The sequence below is a fragment of the Pocillopora damicornis genome, chromosome 3, assembly GCF_964200805.1.
Source record: "Pocillopora damicornis chromosome 3, jaPocDami1.2, whole genome shotgun sequence".
Lineage (NCBI taxonomy): Eukaryota > Metazoa > Cnidaria > Anthozoa > Scleractinia > Pocilloporidae > Pocillopora > Pocillopora damicornis.
In genome coordinates, this window is record NC_142672.1 from 12,549,985 (window position 1) to 12,567,953 (window position 17,969).

General features: G+C 37.0%; 1 protein-coding gene across 25 annotated transcripts in view; it reads right to left on the reverse strand.

Moving 5' to 3' along the window:
- Window positions 1-17,969, reverse strand: part of LOC113675611 (histamine H2 receptor) — a 28,218-nt gene that overhangs the window by 3,661 nt on the left and 6,588 nt on the right. For 4 of the 25 annotated variants that reach the window (XM_089201895.1, XM_089201893.1, XM_089201894.1 and 1 more), the window contains 2 exons: window positions 16,804-16,931; window positions 8,620-8,714 (listed from right to left, as the gene is read on the reverse strand). The gene's annotated coding sequence lies outside the window, so the exon portion shown is untranslated. Of the gene's footprint in view, window positions 1-469; window positions 894-3,382; window positions 4,028-6,829; window positions 6,943-8,619; window positions 8,715-10,580; window positions 10,904-14,446; window positions 14,674-15,530; window positions 15,973-16,803; window positions 16,932-17,969 lie in introns of those variants that run through there. The other 21 variants (XR_016185287.1, XR_016185288.1, XR_016185291.1 and 18 more) reach the window with 16 other exon arrangements.

Genomic DNA, 17,969 nt, shown 5'->3' on the forward strand with positions numbered 1-17,969 from the left:
TCCTCTTACTTTCACGAGAAACATAGTTTTAACCTTATAGTTTCAGGTAGTAATCTACCTTTATCGCGACGACTTATTTACCCATCTGACAGCCTAATTACCGTGGAGTGGTTTCTATAGTAACTACAATTAAAAGTCAGATGGATGAACAACTGTTCTTTCTCTTTATTATAGTCATTTCTTCGAGCAAATAAATATACCTTTGCAACCTCGTTTGCAGTCGATAGAACTTGAAATTTTAATGTTGAACGACAGCGAAAAAATTGTCAGAAGGAACATGATAACTACACCGTATGTGTTCTACTTCTTTTCGATCGTTTAGATCTCGGGGCGGCTTATCCATGAAAGAGCCATTCTTCACATGTTGACATAAAAAGGCGAAAGAAAATAAGCAAGCTTAATCTCCGTGACTGTTTTCGTACAAGTACCTTAAAATAAGTTGTTCAAAACTGACAAAAGACGTACAGACCTCTCAAAAACGCCGCGAGGCATCCCAATGAAGTCAAAGGCACGCGTGCGAGCTAATTGTCAAAATAGACTACTCTCACAACTATTACCAGTCTACGGGAGTGTTTCGCCAAAAACAAATAACTCGCTACTGAAGTACAATATAGCTTCTATACTGAGAACCTACTGCATCAAAACCGACTGGGTTGACTCAGTCGATTCCGTATGAGGAAACCAAAAAATACCAAGAATAAGAAACGAACAAACCTTACAGCGAGTTTGTATCCCTGTTGGCTTTAAAAATGCTCTACCCACGCTTTTCAGTAAGAAAATTAACATTTTGGCAAAAGAAAGCACCGAGGCACGTTCAACGCTCTTCTTGTTAGTGGTACATGAAGGAAATGTATTGATTCCTCTGCATATCAATCTAAGAAGAGGCGTCGGTCTGACATGCAATTATCAAAGATCTTTAAGATAAATATCGGCTTGCCACCTGAACAACACTTGCGCTTATTACAGGGAAAATTTATTTGCAATAATGAGCTTGAGTGTCAAAAGCACTTCCAATAAGGCCCATTCGTTAATTGCCTGAAAAGAAAAAGTGTTGGCCTTGTTTTTATTTTTTTTATTTTTTTCCATTCGAAGTTGCTTCTACAACCAAAGGAAGCGTCTAAGTACATTTGAATCATGTGGAAGAACATGTTACCCGGTTACCTTTTTTAGAAAGATGTCACAGCATAGTTTGCATAGGATAAGGAAAAACAAAGTCTTTGGTTAATGTGAGCTTCATTGATTATGAAACATACTCACAATTGCAAGGTTATTTTCATTAAATGTTTGTTGTGGCCACTCTGATGAAACTGTAATAAAAAATGAAAAAAAGGGTGCCACTATACAAAACAAAATTAATCACTGTTTTGAAACATTACCGGAAATAAGTTACTTGAAAAGCTTTGATTAACGAAAGAAAACGATTCATCACAGAGCTCTCCTGTAAGGTTTCAAGTGTCTTAGATCGGCTCGAACCGTGGTGGATAATTTCGGGAGCAGAGCGGTAGTCTGTCGAGTTGACATTTGTATTATTAAACTTCCTTTGTTTACATAGGTGTTTAGTAATTGATTCGTACCGGAAAATATATGTATCTGACTGTCCACGTGTTTCCACTGATTCTACTATTATTTTGCTAGAATGAAATATTTCAATCAATTAGCTGTGTTCGCTAGCTAAGTAGTGTAGTTTTCCTTAAATTACGAATACGAAAAACAAAGAAAATGCATTTATCTTGCATTTGTAGGGTCATAGGATCATTTGCGGTCCCGGGATCATTTGCGGAGCTGTACAGCAGTGAGAACTATGAAAACGTCTTTGAACAGCTACAACGAAACATTTAATCTTGAATTTAAAACTCTCGTTGACACAATCTTTTTAACAACTTGAAATTATGGAATTGTGAAATTGCGCAACTACTATGTTGCCTTCGCGACGGATAATTCATGATTCCGTAAATCTGTACATGATTACTTATTCAGAAGCTTCTACAAACTCTATATGACTATTGCTTACAAAAAAAATTCTCTCTTTTCACAAAAAAGGGATATTTGAATTTGAAATTGCATAGGTGAGCTTGAACAGTTTTTAAGTTGCTATCGGATAGCTTGTGTTAATATCTGTCAATATGGAGTGCTCAAGAATAGTCGAGACTAATTGAAACATATGGGTCATGAAATCATTCCTAAAAATTTTACTCAACGCAATTACTATGGCAAAAACAGGAATTGCTTTAAAATACGTGCGAATTTGTCGAAAAACTTCCAAGTTATTTGTCCCCGCCCTTTCCTTGAATAAGATTAGATCAGATAAAACTGTAATGGAAAAGAAGGAAAAACGCGCACGAACGAAGACTCGCGCCAATAAGTATCCCTACGAGAAAGAAAACGGGTTTGATTTCAGATATTGGCAAACATTTCTTCAGGCTTCTTGCCAAGAAAACTTAATGCATGAGTTTTTTTTTTTTCTCAGCTATTGAAATTAGCAACAAGGCCGCGGCATGTTCATCGATAGACTAAAGCAACTTGATAGACTTTTGAACGCTGATATCATTACTATGATCACTTAATTAAACTGCTTTGATATTTAATTGCATACAGCCTTAGTGGGTGATTGAAGAATGACTGATCCCTGACCCAAAAGGTTAGTGTTAGAAAGTAATTATATATTTTTGTTAACTGACAGTAGACGAAAGTCATATCCACAGTTTTACACATAACAAATTACAATTTTCTAAACGTGAATAAAGTTTAGAACTTTTTCCGTAAGTGTGAGTTCCATTTCCTATCCATTTCCGATTATACAAATACTCGCGTGTTCCTGCATCTTCTTCTAAGTTATCTGCTGACCGTACAACATATAAAACGTTGTGAATGGAGATTTCCCTTTAGCAGAAAAACAATCCATGAAAGTAATCTTTCGATAACCTTCGGTTGAATCTTATCATCCGAGATATCTCAGGTTTAAGCTGTCTGTTATCGATGTTTAGTCTGTGTTCGGGATTACATTCGCCTTATTGTAAACCATGCTTCTGTCCAAAAATAAAATCTATCGAAATGCTAGGAATTTCATGAACTCTGTCAGCGAAAGTCGCCTGAACTTCTATTTTCCCTACAATTTCGAATCGTGACCGCGAAGTTTTGAAGAAGGAACGAGAAGTCCTTGAAACGTGCTCTTTCCGCCTGGCGTCGCTCAGTCAGAGAATTGAACATTTGATAAACATAGATGTCTACTCCTCTACGGTCACGGACAATAGTGATAATTTGTGCAATGGAACGTGAAATAAATACATCTCATTCATGACACGTATTTTTCCCTTCAGCAAGCGGTTTCAAAAGCATTTTCGACTTCGAAACTGAAGGACATAAATCATACTGATATACCTACCTACAGAGAAGCCTTCGTAAGAGTTCGCGCTCTAGAACAAGTAATCAATTCCAGAAAGAGCTATTATTTCAAGATCTACTGTTATTTTTTCTTAACACTTGTGTAAATATTTTACCCGATACGCCAAACTCCTTTCAAAGGATTTTACGGATAAGGTACCACAAAAATTGGCATTGCCAGCCAAAAAAAACATCGAGAGAGACAGTCAAGTTTAACACAACTCACCTTGTCGGCAGTATTAATAACCACGAAGGGTTGTTCGTTACTAGCGCCGTAAAATTATAAACGCACCGTTACCAGATGTGAAGTTACTAAGAAACCGGTCGAGGGGATGGTTTAAATGCTGGAAGTTTGCCACTTAAACAAAAAATTTTTTCCCCGCCGGTTTACCGCTTCCCAAAGGCGAGGTAACTAAGCTGCTCCGGTCCGTGACCTTCGTGTAAAGTGCGGCTTCGATTTTAATACTATATACGTTAAATTGCAGCAAAGGGAGCATATCTTACATCTTTCATGAAAACTTTGCCTCTTCCGACGGAGGTTTTGACCTCAAAAGGACTTAGGATTTGACAGCCTGATCTCTGCGTCACTTCGATAAGACTTATCAATTATAAAAATAAGTTTGGTTTTTTACAACAAGAATCGCACGAAACTAATGTTGCGCAACTTTGGTTGTAATCACCAAATATGGCCATTCGTACTGTTCAACTTTGCGTCATTAAGAGATTAATCTATGATGCAAATGAGGTCACTAGGTAAGACGTTCGGCGTTCATGTTGAAAAAAATTGAGGAAATGACGAAAACAGGCAGAAAGAATAGTTACAGGAGAGGATAACAAATTATGCTTCCTGATCTAAAGTTACGGCTTGTTGACACAAGGAACTTTTTCTCGGCACAGGTCAACATTTAACTGAACTCAGTGGAGAATCTTTAAAAGATTACGTGCTAGAAAAGAACTTCTTTAAAATCCTTCACATTTTCCCAGAAAGTCGACCCTATCACGTCATCTACAGCAGCTGACAAAATTCCTCCTTTGCTGATAAATATTTCGTAACATCCCCCCTAGTCCAGGAAGTACTTGTTATATCTTTCCATCGACATTACCAGGCCAAACGCTTCCGCAAGAAAAATCTGTTCTTTTAGTCGCAATTTAACCACACCACGTAGGAAAAAAAAATCCTTGTTGAGTTTTCTCATTATTTCATGACTCCTATCATGAATCATAACAGACACATTGGTCGAATAATCCAGGTCCTAAAAAGCTACTCGATAAGAAATAAGCTTTTCCAAAATCTTCTCCCGAATTATTTATGTGAAATTAAAATCTTCATTACTTTTTGTGGCCAGAGCACGCGATCGATATAATTTTGTTTTCAATACTTTGTCTCTTGTAAGTCACAATGTTGATGCTGTGCGACACAATTGAGAGTGTAACGTTCAATTTATTATATAGCTTCGTTCTGGGGTCTAAAACATTTTTAATTGCTCCATGACCGAAAAAAAACGACAGAAATACAATTCCTATGACAGTTTAATAGCTTCACAAAAAGTTAGCTGTTACAATTCCTTTTCCACAAATTAAATGAAGTAAGATTCAAATGACCTGCGGATGAGAATCAAGCAAACACCCTCTTAAATTTTTCCTCTCCTAACATGTGGCTTCAGAGCTCAGTTGGTAGTGAGGTCCAACTAGTACCTGGAAGGCCTGGGTTCGAATGTCATCAAGGCCGGAATTTTTCCGGCTACTCTTCTACAGTTGTTTAAATTACAGTCCACCTTTGCTTAAATCTTTTCTTTGTAATTCGCTGAAGTTTTACGAATCGTTCCTCACACTTGATGATCTTTAAATCAGTCAGCTGGTAATCACAGTCTTAAAGGGTAACCTTGTGGTGCATATGATACATTAAGACCGTGGAAAAGAGAAAAAAAAATGGATTGGGTGATTTTCATCGACTGCTAACTCCCAGGGTGATCGGTACTTATTTTCTCCTTACAATTATCAAAATAAAGTTAGGCACAACGGCGATGAGAAGACATAAAATAAAATCAAGCAGACAATGTTATTTGATTTGACACCAAATTCTCGCCGTTAAAATTCCAAGAAATACGTGGCAGACGGATGGGGGAATTTAAAAGAGATTTTAGCGATGAAAGATTTGTGATCCAAACATACTCAGCGACAAGTCGCCGCTTGTCTTCCTGCTGCAATAACTGCATGAATTCAAATCGACTGTTTCCTTGACAAAGATTTAGTTGGGGGCAAATCAAATTTCTCTCCCAGAACTCATAGTCAACTGAAGGAAATTGTCGTTGTGAATTAGCTCTGAGTTAAGCTGCATGTCAGGGGGCAGGTGCACTAAATTCTGGGAGCCCCTGGAAGGAACTACGCGGCACTTCCAAACTTGAATTATAAAAAAAACATAAAAAAGAGAGAATGAGAGAGGAAATCAGTCATTACGATGATGATTGGTTTTGAAATATGAAAAGAAGATCGACAAAAATGGGCGCCCAAACCGAATGAAATATGTAAATCCTCGAAGAAAAATGAGGATCAAAATATATATCATTGAATCATATAACACTATATAATTCACAACGATATATTGCATAACTATTTGTAAGATGCCCTTTTTTCTGCCAGAGTTTTTATGTTCTCGATACAATCTGCTACAAATTTCTCCTTTTGTTGCTTGAGTTTTGGTTAAATATCATTAACTCGAGTTATATACCACGATCTATAGCTCTTTCATCTTCTTGATCATTTAACAACACTGCTTTACCCACCGACCGAGAAAGTTGCACTGCAGAAGTAAATGTATTTGTAAAAATCTAAATTTCGATTTAAAAGCAATTATTTTTTTATCGTTTTCAACGCAGAAGTCTTTCTCAATTCTAAATTGTTAGATTTAACATATGATTATGGCTGGGTAAGCAGGTGAACGAAAATTTCTTGTGATGCACCAACACTTCTGTATGAGTCGCGCTGGTCGATAAAGAATTTCCAATGGGGTGTTTTTTTCCTTCTTAACGAACAGTATGCTGAGCTCGCCTCAGATACGGCTATCAGCTCATTCACAATTTAGGGGTTCTGTACCCAGAGGGCGCACTCGTCTTTAAAAAAGGCTGCCTGCGATCCTGATTTCAAAATTGCGCGTTTCGTAATACTTAGTTGCTAGAGGTACGCTTTCCTACGCGTAAATTTTAAGTATCGAGAAAACCCGATCAGAGGAAACACTCGGAAACTACTCGAGTCGGCAAATAAATTATTACATCTTGCTACAGCTCTTGAGAATATTCTTTAGTCTTTCTATCGCATGCTAATTCTACACACCAAACTAACAGTACCATAGCACTCACTTCGAAGCTAATTCCATGCCAAACTTTGCCCCACTGTTGACTTTTTTCTATTTTTCCATTCTTTAAAATACAGTTGGGGCAATAAACCGTACCTGTCACAGTTAAGAATCCTGTGTAAAACCATATTGCACGTTGCGCCGGTTACATTCGCTCGCTTTTTCAATGCAGTCAAAGTCCATGTTAAATGCTATCTCATATTTGCCGTGGCAAAGTCGCGCCTATCAATATGACTGGATCCTGAAACAATGCCAGGCTCTTACTTTTGTGACAAGAGATTTCTGATAATGCGCGCAGGCTACAAATTATACATTCCCCGTCAATGTCGACTTATGTTCGAGCATATTAATCGAGATTTTTTTCGTTGGCACAATAATGAGTCGTAAAAAGAGCTTAAGTAGAAATTTCCAGCCAATTGGCAGGTCAACAGACCAGCCGCAAAGTTTCGCTATGGTCTTTCTTACTGATAATGAATATTTTTAGGATCATTTATCTTAAGTCTGCCATTGTTTACAAAACCCGGTGGTCTCGCAAACTTTCTTTAACGCTGAATGTCACAATTAACATTTCTCAATCGTTTTCCGTCATTCGGAATTGAAAGCTGATCCAAAGCTCACCGATATTGCATATAAATTTATTACCGTGTAAATGACCACAAATAATCTTCTCCCTTTAAATCAACCCACTTCTTCAATAATGAAAAAATCGTTCTTCCGAGATAATTTACCCGTGCGACTGGCCACAGAAGTTATTTTCTGTTCAAATTATAGCACTCCTGACACACTCGAGAATCAAAATTAATTAAAAGAAACAATTTCGTAAATATCACCTTAATCTTTTCCCGACAAATTTAATATTAATATTTCCCAGCAGGGTAAAACATATTCGTCGACTTAGGGCTTACACATATTTGCATTAATAACTGATAAATGGTTTTTTACCACGTATTTTTCTTCGGACTGACGTGAGTTAAAATATTGGAATTATTTCCCTTTCGCGCGACTTTACAACCAGGGGGAGAGGGAGATTTCTGTCGGTAGACTTGGTTATTGGAAAACGTGCTCGAAATCACAATCTAAGGGTGCTAGTTTGATTTGTCCCCTTTCCAAGAACATTCTTATAACAGCTTAATTTTCACACTTGTGAGGCATTTTCAATCTTTTTTTCAATTTACATTTTGAAAGATATTTTCGTGAATTTACGCCAAAAAAAAATTATGAAAATGTTATTGCTTTTTTGCGAAAAAAAATTATTTTGCCCAAACTCAACCCTAGGATCACACTGAAGATCGAAATAAAAAAGATTTTTTTTTAACGTTTAAAGACTCAACTTAAAGAAAACGAACGAAGAGAGAAGAACATGTCTAAAGACTTCCTGATGTACGTCATAGTCCCTAAGTTATTGACAAAAATGTCCAGAAAAGATGCTTTTGCGGTCAGTAAAATTACCACTTGCCGGTATAATATGTTGTTTACAGCGTCACACACTTTGAAAATCAAGATTTATACAATTTGTCTTTGTCAGTTTCGCTGAGGCAATGAATAAGTTAAACACCTCATTCGCAATCTGGTTCAATTTGCTAAACTTCTTTAAACTGTCAACTTTTTTAATTTGTCGTATTTGCTATGCTTTGTCACATGCTGAACTCGTTTGCACCCTGACCGAAAATCAGATCGAACTGTTATAAAACTGAGATAAAAAAGTATAATCTACCTCGTCAATTAAATGAACCTACTCGATATAACCACTAAATGATTTTCGACTAGCGTTAAAAAAAAAAAAAATTAAGCTACCTGTAACTTTGTCGATCAACAAGAAAAACATTTAAACTGATTTACATCAAAAGCAGCTTTTGAAAGAAACTAATAGATTTACTATTACTTACGGTACGGTAATGCTCGTAAAGCTATCCGTCCCCGTGCAAAATTCACCGTAGAGTGGGGAACTTTGAAGCAATGAAGTTGACACTGAAAACCACACCTACGAAAGCGATTACAAAATTAAAGTTTTTTTATGCCGGCCCTTTTAGAATTAAAGGGAATAACCCCACGCTCGGATCGAATTAAGGGATAAAGATTCCTGACGCATCACTTAATCGCTTGACATTGTATTTTAGCACTTGGTGTGCGATTCTCAAAGCCCCCGACTGGAAAAAAAAAACAACTATTGAAAGGGTTAGTTCGATTAAAAACCGGTTTCAATTTATTATCAACATGATGGTAAAAATCTTTTATTTTCTCTTGTTCAGTCCTTCGATTGAAGTAATCCAATTCTACATTATTGTGTAATCTCAATCAGGAACACTCATGAATAAATCTTAAATTGTTTTGATTAACTCAGCTATCTTGCTTTAAAACTCTTTGTCATGTTTTTTTTTATTATTATTTTGTCTTGTTTAATTTTTTTTGATGTTCTACGTGATCCCAAGTGTCTACTTGACTACTTAAGCGCTGGGTGTTTGCCAGTTTCACCGATCCATAGAATCAATTATATACAAGTCATATGCTGGTCATCGAGCGAACTTTTTCCCCGCTCAGTCTTATCAAACATATATAAGTCACATGCTAGCCACCGAACAATTCCTGGTGAGTTTTACACGACATCAAACTGAGCCCTAAAACGCTCACGAACGGTTATGAAGGCGCAAAAAGCACGGAAAGTTGCAACGCAGATTGAGGGTGGAATAGCGAAGGTTCATAACTATTAACATAATTAATTTTAGAAAAACCTCGAAAAAAGGAGAAAGAATATTAAAATTTTTTTTTACGTTATTCAAATTTTGGAACAAAATCCACGTTTTCATTGTTAAACAAGAAATTTGTCAGTGATTATTATATTCAGCCTGGGGCAAAGTATTTGATGCACCGCTTAGACGTGTCGGAATTAGAGAATTAATCTTTGTCAAGTTGTGTGTTTTCTTTTTATTCTTTTAATCTGACGGTTGCTTTGAGAATTTGAACTTTAACACTTCCTTCCATTTTCCAGCTGCAATACTTAAGAAATCAGTGAATAGCCTTGAACAGCGAGATAAGCGGCGATTCGCAAAAGGCTGAATGCTTATTTTAAATTGATTTCAAGGCTGTTTACATTTTCAGGAAGAGAACAATCATTTCCCCATGCTGTGAGCTCGTGAAAGTACTTTTTAAAAAACAGCAGTTTAAAATGAATAATCTGAACTCCCCGGCTAAGTTCAATTTACCTGATTGCTTTGAACCCTGTTTTATTCAGTTTCTAATCCAAGTAATCTTTTAGAGTTCTCTTTTATTATTTTTATTCATTAGTGCATCCCTAGGCAAAACAATGACGAGCGACGGAAATTATTTTCGCAAAATTATAAACATGGCATGACAAAAATTATTGTTAATAGATATCTGACGGATATTTTAGATTTTATAGGAATGAATATCGAAAGCAATGCTTGTGGTTACGAACCAGAAATAAAAATATCAACATCTTTCAACATTGGTTCGAGAAGCCAAATGTGGAATTTCCGAAATTATTAACCACAATTCCTACAGGTAGGGTTTCTCTTTCATTGAATCCATTTAATATATTCGTGCGAAATCTGTTTTGTCAAATCGACTTTATCAAATAAAATTCTGACAAAAAAAAAATGTCACAACAAATCATTCTCAACACTGTTTCGCCGTGATTGTATCGGATCTCATTTTAGCTCTGTGATTTGAAAGTTTTTGACATCTTGTGTGTTTGAATCACTGCAGTTTTCTTCAATTTTTGCTTCTGGCCCGGCGAAATCCGGTTTCTAATCAAGCCTCGACATCAGAACTCTACGAATTTTCAGTCTACTCCGGCAAAGTAAGGATTTTACATATCATACAAACTCACCGCTCGGTCGACTATGTAGTGCGATCTTCAATCGCACATGATAGATGTAGGCAGCGGAGCTTGAAGACCTGCTGAAAGTTGGCTTAGAGAGTACAGTTTTATAGTAGATAATAATTTGCGCAGCGTGAGTAACGCAGCAGTGAATAACACCGGATGTGACTCTACGGTTGACGACGAAATTGATCATAAAACCAAGCACGTACCAACTTGTCAAATGGATTAATGCAATATCGGCATTACATAAAATGTGAAAAAACACCATGATGTCAACTTATGAGCCGGATTCTCCTAAGCGTTTTGTTAATGCTCTTAAATTGAACTCCGAACCAAAAATTTTTCTCAAAATAAACTAAATTACAAACAATTTAACGGACCATTAGAAACACAAATCCCGAGGTTGTTGAGCGAGCGATGAAAAGAAGCGCGTGACTTTGCATGACCCCCTGACGTATTCACGTTTGACGGAAGAGAATAAGAACTACCATCAGCCTAAACTAAAACCTTGGTAAAAAGTCAAAAAAAAAAAAAGAAGGAAAACGAGTTTAGTTTTGGTTGCATAACCGTTCTTTCTGAAATTTTTTGAATTTTTGCTCGTTTATTTGCTTCATTTCTTCTTGAACGCCTGTCGACACTTTTCAACCTTCTGTAATGAGACGAATAGGCTACTTAAATCAAACGTTTACTGAACCATTCTACCTACGTTTTATACAAGTTTTACAGTCGTACTTTCTCTCAATCACTGGTTGTTAAGTAAAGTTGTTCCCCCTTCTGGTATTCTTTATGAATTTAACTCAGTTAGACTTGAACAACTGAGCTGACTCAGTGAGGATATCTTTGGTGCACAGAAATGACTTCCACTTGCCTTAAATATAAGGTAAAGAGAATCATATCTACATGTATTTCAATTTCTTCATTGTTGTTTACAAAAAAATTTACGCGGAGAAATTTCATCCGGCCAATGTAATGAACGGTTTATCAGTAGAGGAGATGAAGATGTAAAAAAGCCACATGGAAAGAAAAGTTAGTCTCGATCGGAGGGTTTGCAATGGAGAATTCAAGGACATCGACGCGGTCCACAAAAAATACATGATGGAACCTCTCCTTAGGGACACTTCTATTCAGGGGACACTGGCCCTGTTCCAGAACCCCTGAATGGAGGTTGCTCTGCATATCATCTCTCTCTTCCCGTCAGTTCTTTCTCGTCAGTGGTCAAAAGATAGGTAAAATATACGAGACGCTTTGTCTGAGTTAGGGCCATTTGAAATTGTTAGTTTTCTCAACAGGGGTAGCTGGACTGTGCTAAGAGTCATTGAGTAGCTATGCTGCGAGGTACACGTGACACAATTATCTGTAACACGTGACCGAGTCGGACTCTAAGCGCAGATGGCATATATCTTTCGATTCTAGCTGATAAAGAAAACTAGATTTACACCAGCCTTTTTTCTTGGAGGTGAGTCTACATTATGAAATGCACAACGTGGACGTGTGCGAATAGCCCGTGAAATACCACCACCGCTATTTTCTCGGACGTCTGCAGATAGCTCGTGAAGTAGGAACACCGCTATTTTTTATTCCATCCCGTCATTCCGCTGCGATGAACATTTTTAACCCAAACCCGCCTAGTTAAATCCAAGTTGCCCTAATTCACTGTCTTATTTTAACTGATATAGCCTTTGCAATATTGACCATGTACTCTCATTAAGGAGAAAGGCACAAACTTGCTAAAAAAAATGGTTAAGAGTAAGACACAAAAACGTCACCTACGAAGGATTGAATTGAGTTTTCATTCTTTTCCTGAAATTTTTTAGGCTATGGTTAATATTGAACTTTCCATGAGGTTAGCGATGTTGATGGTGTCGCTGTCACGGAAATAACGCTGTTGTGAATGAACCGGCAACTTTGTCAACCTGCTCACTGCGGCTTTTGACCACCTTTTTCTGGTCAAGGTTATGATTAACTTACGTCACGTGTTACTTACGCAACAAACCACGTAACATTAGTAAAACATGGGAATTTCATGTATTTTTATCCGCGGTTTTTGGGAATCACAAAGCTCGTTTTGATAAAGCAAATAAATACTTTTTAGTGTCTCTGAAGTCTATTGACTCGCCACTTGAGCTAAATTATGATCCCGCCTATACCCGTACTATGCCTTATTCCGCCTTCGAAACGAAGCATATCCCGGTCTCGTCTGCCTACTTTCATCGCGCATCTCGCCTTTAAAATTTCTCATATCCTTCATCCCGCCTCGATTTTAAGCCTCATCCTGTATCCCGCCAAACCTATGTTGGACCCTCTTAATTGTCACCCTGGGGCCATCACCCTCTTCAATCATTTAGCCGGGAGCACAACTAGGTTTCAAAACCTTATCGGACAACTTTATGAAGACAAATTAAATATATGGCGTTTTCTCTAATTGGCGTAACATACTTTGACATGCCCAAAACTCACACGACTTGAGCTTTCACAAGTTTGTTTACAATATACCTAAAAGATTGACTTTGAAATGTAAACATTTTAGCTCCGTTGTTAACAGAGAACGACATTAATATTTATTACAATTCATTTGGTGCCTTGCGGTCTGTTTGATAAGAGGCTCTGAGTGGCATCATTCAAATTAAATCATATTGAGTTCATGTTTATCAATTAATTGAAAATGCACGGAAGTCTTTTCAGTAAATTTTTTCTCTTAACACAATGCTGAAATTGACTAGGAATTTCCGTTATCAGTTTTCTTAATCAACTAAATTTCGCAAAATTTTGCATGTTATAAATCATCTCGGACTCTCTGTGCATGCCGGTAGTTCCCAATTGCATTCATTCAGCTTTTTGAACCAACCAATAAAGGATGCATATGGTGGCGGCGAAGCGCAAAGACCACCGCGCGTTGAGTAATAACTCTTGGAATCAACGTTGTGAACGCCTCTGACAGAGGCTAATGAGCGAAACATAACATCCTAGACGTAAAATCATCAAGTGCTATTCGCCCTATTTGAAACGGATCTTTTTTCAGTAGTTGATGTAAACTAGATGTATGCTGATAACACGACATTGGAAGAAATTAGACCTTAGTTAAAAAGTAGGAAGAAAGAGGTGAACCAAGTTCCTGTTCTACAATCGAAGTGGTGTTGAATGATTGAGTTCATTCAAGAACAACTTCCGCTGTTAAAAGTTACAAAGGATGCAGGTTGTTACGTTCATGGTTTCCACTTAATAAAGTGCTCCCGGCTAAGTTCTTTTCAATATATGAAAGCTAGGAAATTTTAAGAAAGCTAAGAAGACACTTACACGGTTTATTCGAAGTATGAAAATCGCAGGAGTTTCCTATCGAGCAAGGTACGAATATTCAATTCCTTGCCATAGGAAGCATCTGCCAGTGAATAGTCTTGCATTGCGATAATGTTTGGCTGTAAATCACATTCCCTGAGCGCGGTATCTCATTCACGTAAAAATATTACATGCAGTCGCGAAGGTGCCAATAGCAGAGACAAGTCTTAAAGTCGCCCATGTTGACGGTCCCCTCAAACGAAATGTGTACGTATGCCTTTCGACTTGATACTGTCAGCGTATTATTACTGCTAAGGTAATGTAGAAGAAGTAAACGTGTTCAAACGAATTCATGATTAAAAAATGGAAATTAAACAGCAATATAACTTCCAGTGATTTAAACCGAAGCTAACAAATGTCAGCGTTTGTGTATACTTAAGCATAATCCTTCGAGCTGCAAGCTGATATTAATATGAACAAAGGAGTATGGATGTACTCCAGAAGTAGACTGAATGCTGGAGCAATATCTTCACACTAAAAATTTAAAATTAATACGAGTCTTACTGTTATTCTTTGCGCTTTTTTAACTAGGTACTCACTGTTAAACCAGCTCCAGATGCAAAGATGAGAGAACTCTCGTTTTTTATCCTTGAACACGGGATTATCATAACGTATTACATAAAGTTTACCTCACGTCAAACAGTTATGAAACACGATCCTCTTTTATAATGGTAAGCAGGTGATAATGGACTTTTACGAAATTCAAGCCAATACAAAGTTTACTAAATTAGTGAGTGGGCTTATTTAGTCTGACTAAAATGCAGATAGTCTTTAAGGTCCTCAGAATTGTGCAGTGTTTCTGTCTCGTTCTGATGGGCTGAATTTTTAATTTTTTAATGAAAAGTAAATAATTTTTAGGCGACGGTCTTGTATATTCAGTTCTGATCAGTGTCAAGAACCAACAAGAATGGAATTTTAAGACTTATAATTGGCCAATTTCTATTGGCGTAAAGATCAGTAAGTAGTTTTTCCGACTTGATTAAAATGAACTGAACAAAAGATTTTCTACAAAAATTATTCAGGAAATTATTTTCCTTGTCTCCGTTTTGTCGCTGACGTTAGACGTGTCATCAATTGGTTGCCACAATATATTGCGCAAACAACACGATTTTAATTTGAACGAAATCACAAGGAAGGGGACAAAAATACTTTTGGAAGTGGGGAAATGACGACTGGTTGGGCCGGTGGCGGAACTTGTGAGCAAAGCCGGCAGGGATATATCTAACGATTGAACTTTGAGAAATCGTTGACTCTCTTTGCGATTAGCGCGGAACGACAATCAGATGTGACAGGCCGACGAATTGGGTGGTCTAGTTGTGCAGTAGTTTTTACTTGCACAATTTATTGGTCTATACGCAACAGATTAAAGTCCGTTTGCATCATCTTTGTGTAACATGTTGGTAACAGGAGTTTTTGTAGTTGGATAAGGAACGTGAGAGAAATTTATTGGGGCGAAAGGAGGGGGTAGGGTTTATGGAAGGGAAAATCATCATGCTATCGGTAACCTTTTTAAAAATCTAATATTAGGGTTTGATTGAAAAGCGCCTGAGTCGCTCAGTCTGGAACTTCAATTTTTTCTAAAGAGTGAATCATAAACAAAAGGGCAACACGTCGCCAAGTTGATAATTTGTTAACCATTTAGTGAGCGGTTATTCTTCAGCTGCTTTATTTGATGAAATATTTATAACTGATATTTCCTTTTCCTTTTTTGAAACCTCGAAACAAGTTATGATATCTCTCAAATTGGTAATTGCAACAGCAACTTTCCCATGTTTGAAGATCAATATAATTCGAAATTAAACTAACAGTTTACATCTGAGACGACTCCTTTTACCATGATATTTTATTTTTTGGAAGATCTTCTACCGCATTTCCTCTTTTATACTTTTCGTTGCACATCCTTCAGTCATCACTGACGCATCGCTGAGCTTCAACCTAGCTAGAGTGATCATGATGTTAGCTTAAGATAGCTCGATTGCGTAAGCTACAAATTATGAAAGCTGACATTGATCGACAGGCAAATCTTATGGCAAACTTGGCTCCCATACGTTCACTGGCTTGACAGCTACAAAATTTAGAATACAACGTTTCTTGGCTGATGTTATTTACGAACCTGCTTCGGGACGAAAATGATTAAGATCAAAAAGGTTTTTTTTTTCCTTTCTACTCAGTTCTTTACATGAATAATAAAAAAATATGGAAAACGCACGAAACTCTGATGCAGTCACTGGGCCACACAAGGACGCAATTTAAGCTTTTTATTCATCGATTTTTTTTGTTTGTAATAAGCGCAATTTATATTCATGATTAAAAGGAAAAACAGTTTTAAAAAAGGGAAAATTTGGCATCATCTATTTCGTTTATTAAGCCGAAAAATAGAGAGCAGATTGATCTTTTTTGTGACAACCACAAATTAATTTTCTTCATATCTTTACTTTTTACCGCTCTACATTACCATAGAGCTGGGCTCTTAAGGGTTTCCTTCGATTCGAGTTCGACATCACGAGATGAAAAATTTTAGGTAATTTAGATTTTTTTTTCCGAGCGCGCTTGGCGCTCTTTCGATGAAACCAACATCAACATTTCTCGAAGTTCTGTTTTAATCTTGGTTATAAATACCATCAGATGCATGAACTCGACTGCCGGGCAACCGATTTCTGCCTGTAGGATTTCCCTTTGGCTTTCAGACAACATTTTGTCACCGAATGAAAACTCAGAGCGAGGTTATCAAATTGGTTTTCAATTTAGGGAAAAGAGTTGTGTTTTTTCAAACATGTGTTAACTTTATTGGAAATAAAGACCTAAGCTCATAGCCTCCAGCTAAGGCCTTCTATTAAAGGATACCGATTCTTAAGCATGCATAGGTAAATTAAAAAGAAAAAAAAAACAGTGTTACCTTAACAAACGTCACGAGGTATTGACACGTCAAAAGGACGGACGACCGCTTTCCAGTACTCTGCAGCGAAATACTAAGAACCCGTTGGGTAGTTTGCCTTAAACTACTTTCGTTTCATCCAAAAGCTTCTAAAACAGATCAGTAAAATGTATGTCAATATTTCAAGTACTTAAAAGCTTCCATTCTGGGAAAGAGGAATCAAGGCCAGGAAAGGTCAGACGATGCTCTGGCTTTATAATCTTTGGCTGTTGTCGGGATGATTAAAAAACCATGAGCGCTCGTTAAGTCTCAAACATTTGAGGTTAAATATTTTCTTGATTTAGAATCCAGCGTAACCTGATAAAAGTATATCCATCACAGAGAGGTTCTTGAAACGTAGAACGCAAGGTAAGGGTTCCCAAAGCAGCAGTTGATTATTTTTAGTTAACATAAATCTGAACTTGAAAGAAAAAACCCAGCAAACGAACCATGCACCACTGTATTTACAAACCCATTCAAGCACTCCCAGTGGGAGCTTACTCAACCGCGTGGCAGCTACATCTTGGTTTCTGTGACTTGAAAAACGTCGTCTATATTTTATCAAGTGTACAATTCGCAATCCTTTTCAATCTTCTCCATCTTTTATTATAAATTTTTTCCTTTATTTGTTTCTTCTAATTTTGGTGAACTTCATCATACCATGATAACATCTTGTGGTTTCCCACCAATTTTTTTTCCAATTTTCATCGCAGAAAAATTCTCGTAAACTAAAGCTTTCGAAAAAGATTTTAAAATCTTCCAGTCTCTAATAATTCTTTTGATCTTGTGTCAAGTAGGAACACTAAACAAGGAAGGAAAAACATTACCGTTGATTACTGCGAGTTGCTCATGAAATAAAATTAGGACCCCGTTTGACTAACAGCGAAGAAAATCAATAAAGTAAATTACACCATTTATTTGCTCTGTATGAGTCCAACGTTATGATTATTTTATAAAATTATGTCGCTCTTTATTCAATAGTGATAACTCCCGTTCATTTACAATCATAAGTAAAGATTAATACTGACAGAATTCGGATTAGAGGGGAATAAAAACTTTCACCTCGATTAGGGTGTTTTATAGCATCTCCACTGTTCGGGTGTCCAAAGTACAGTGGGCGAGATCCGGCGAAAATATGTATTAGGGAT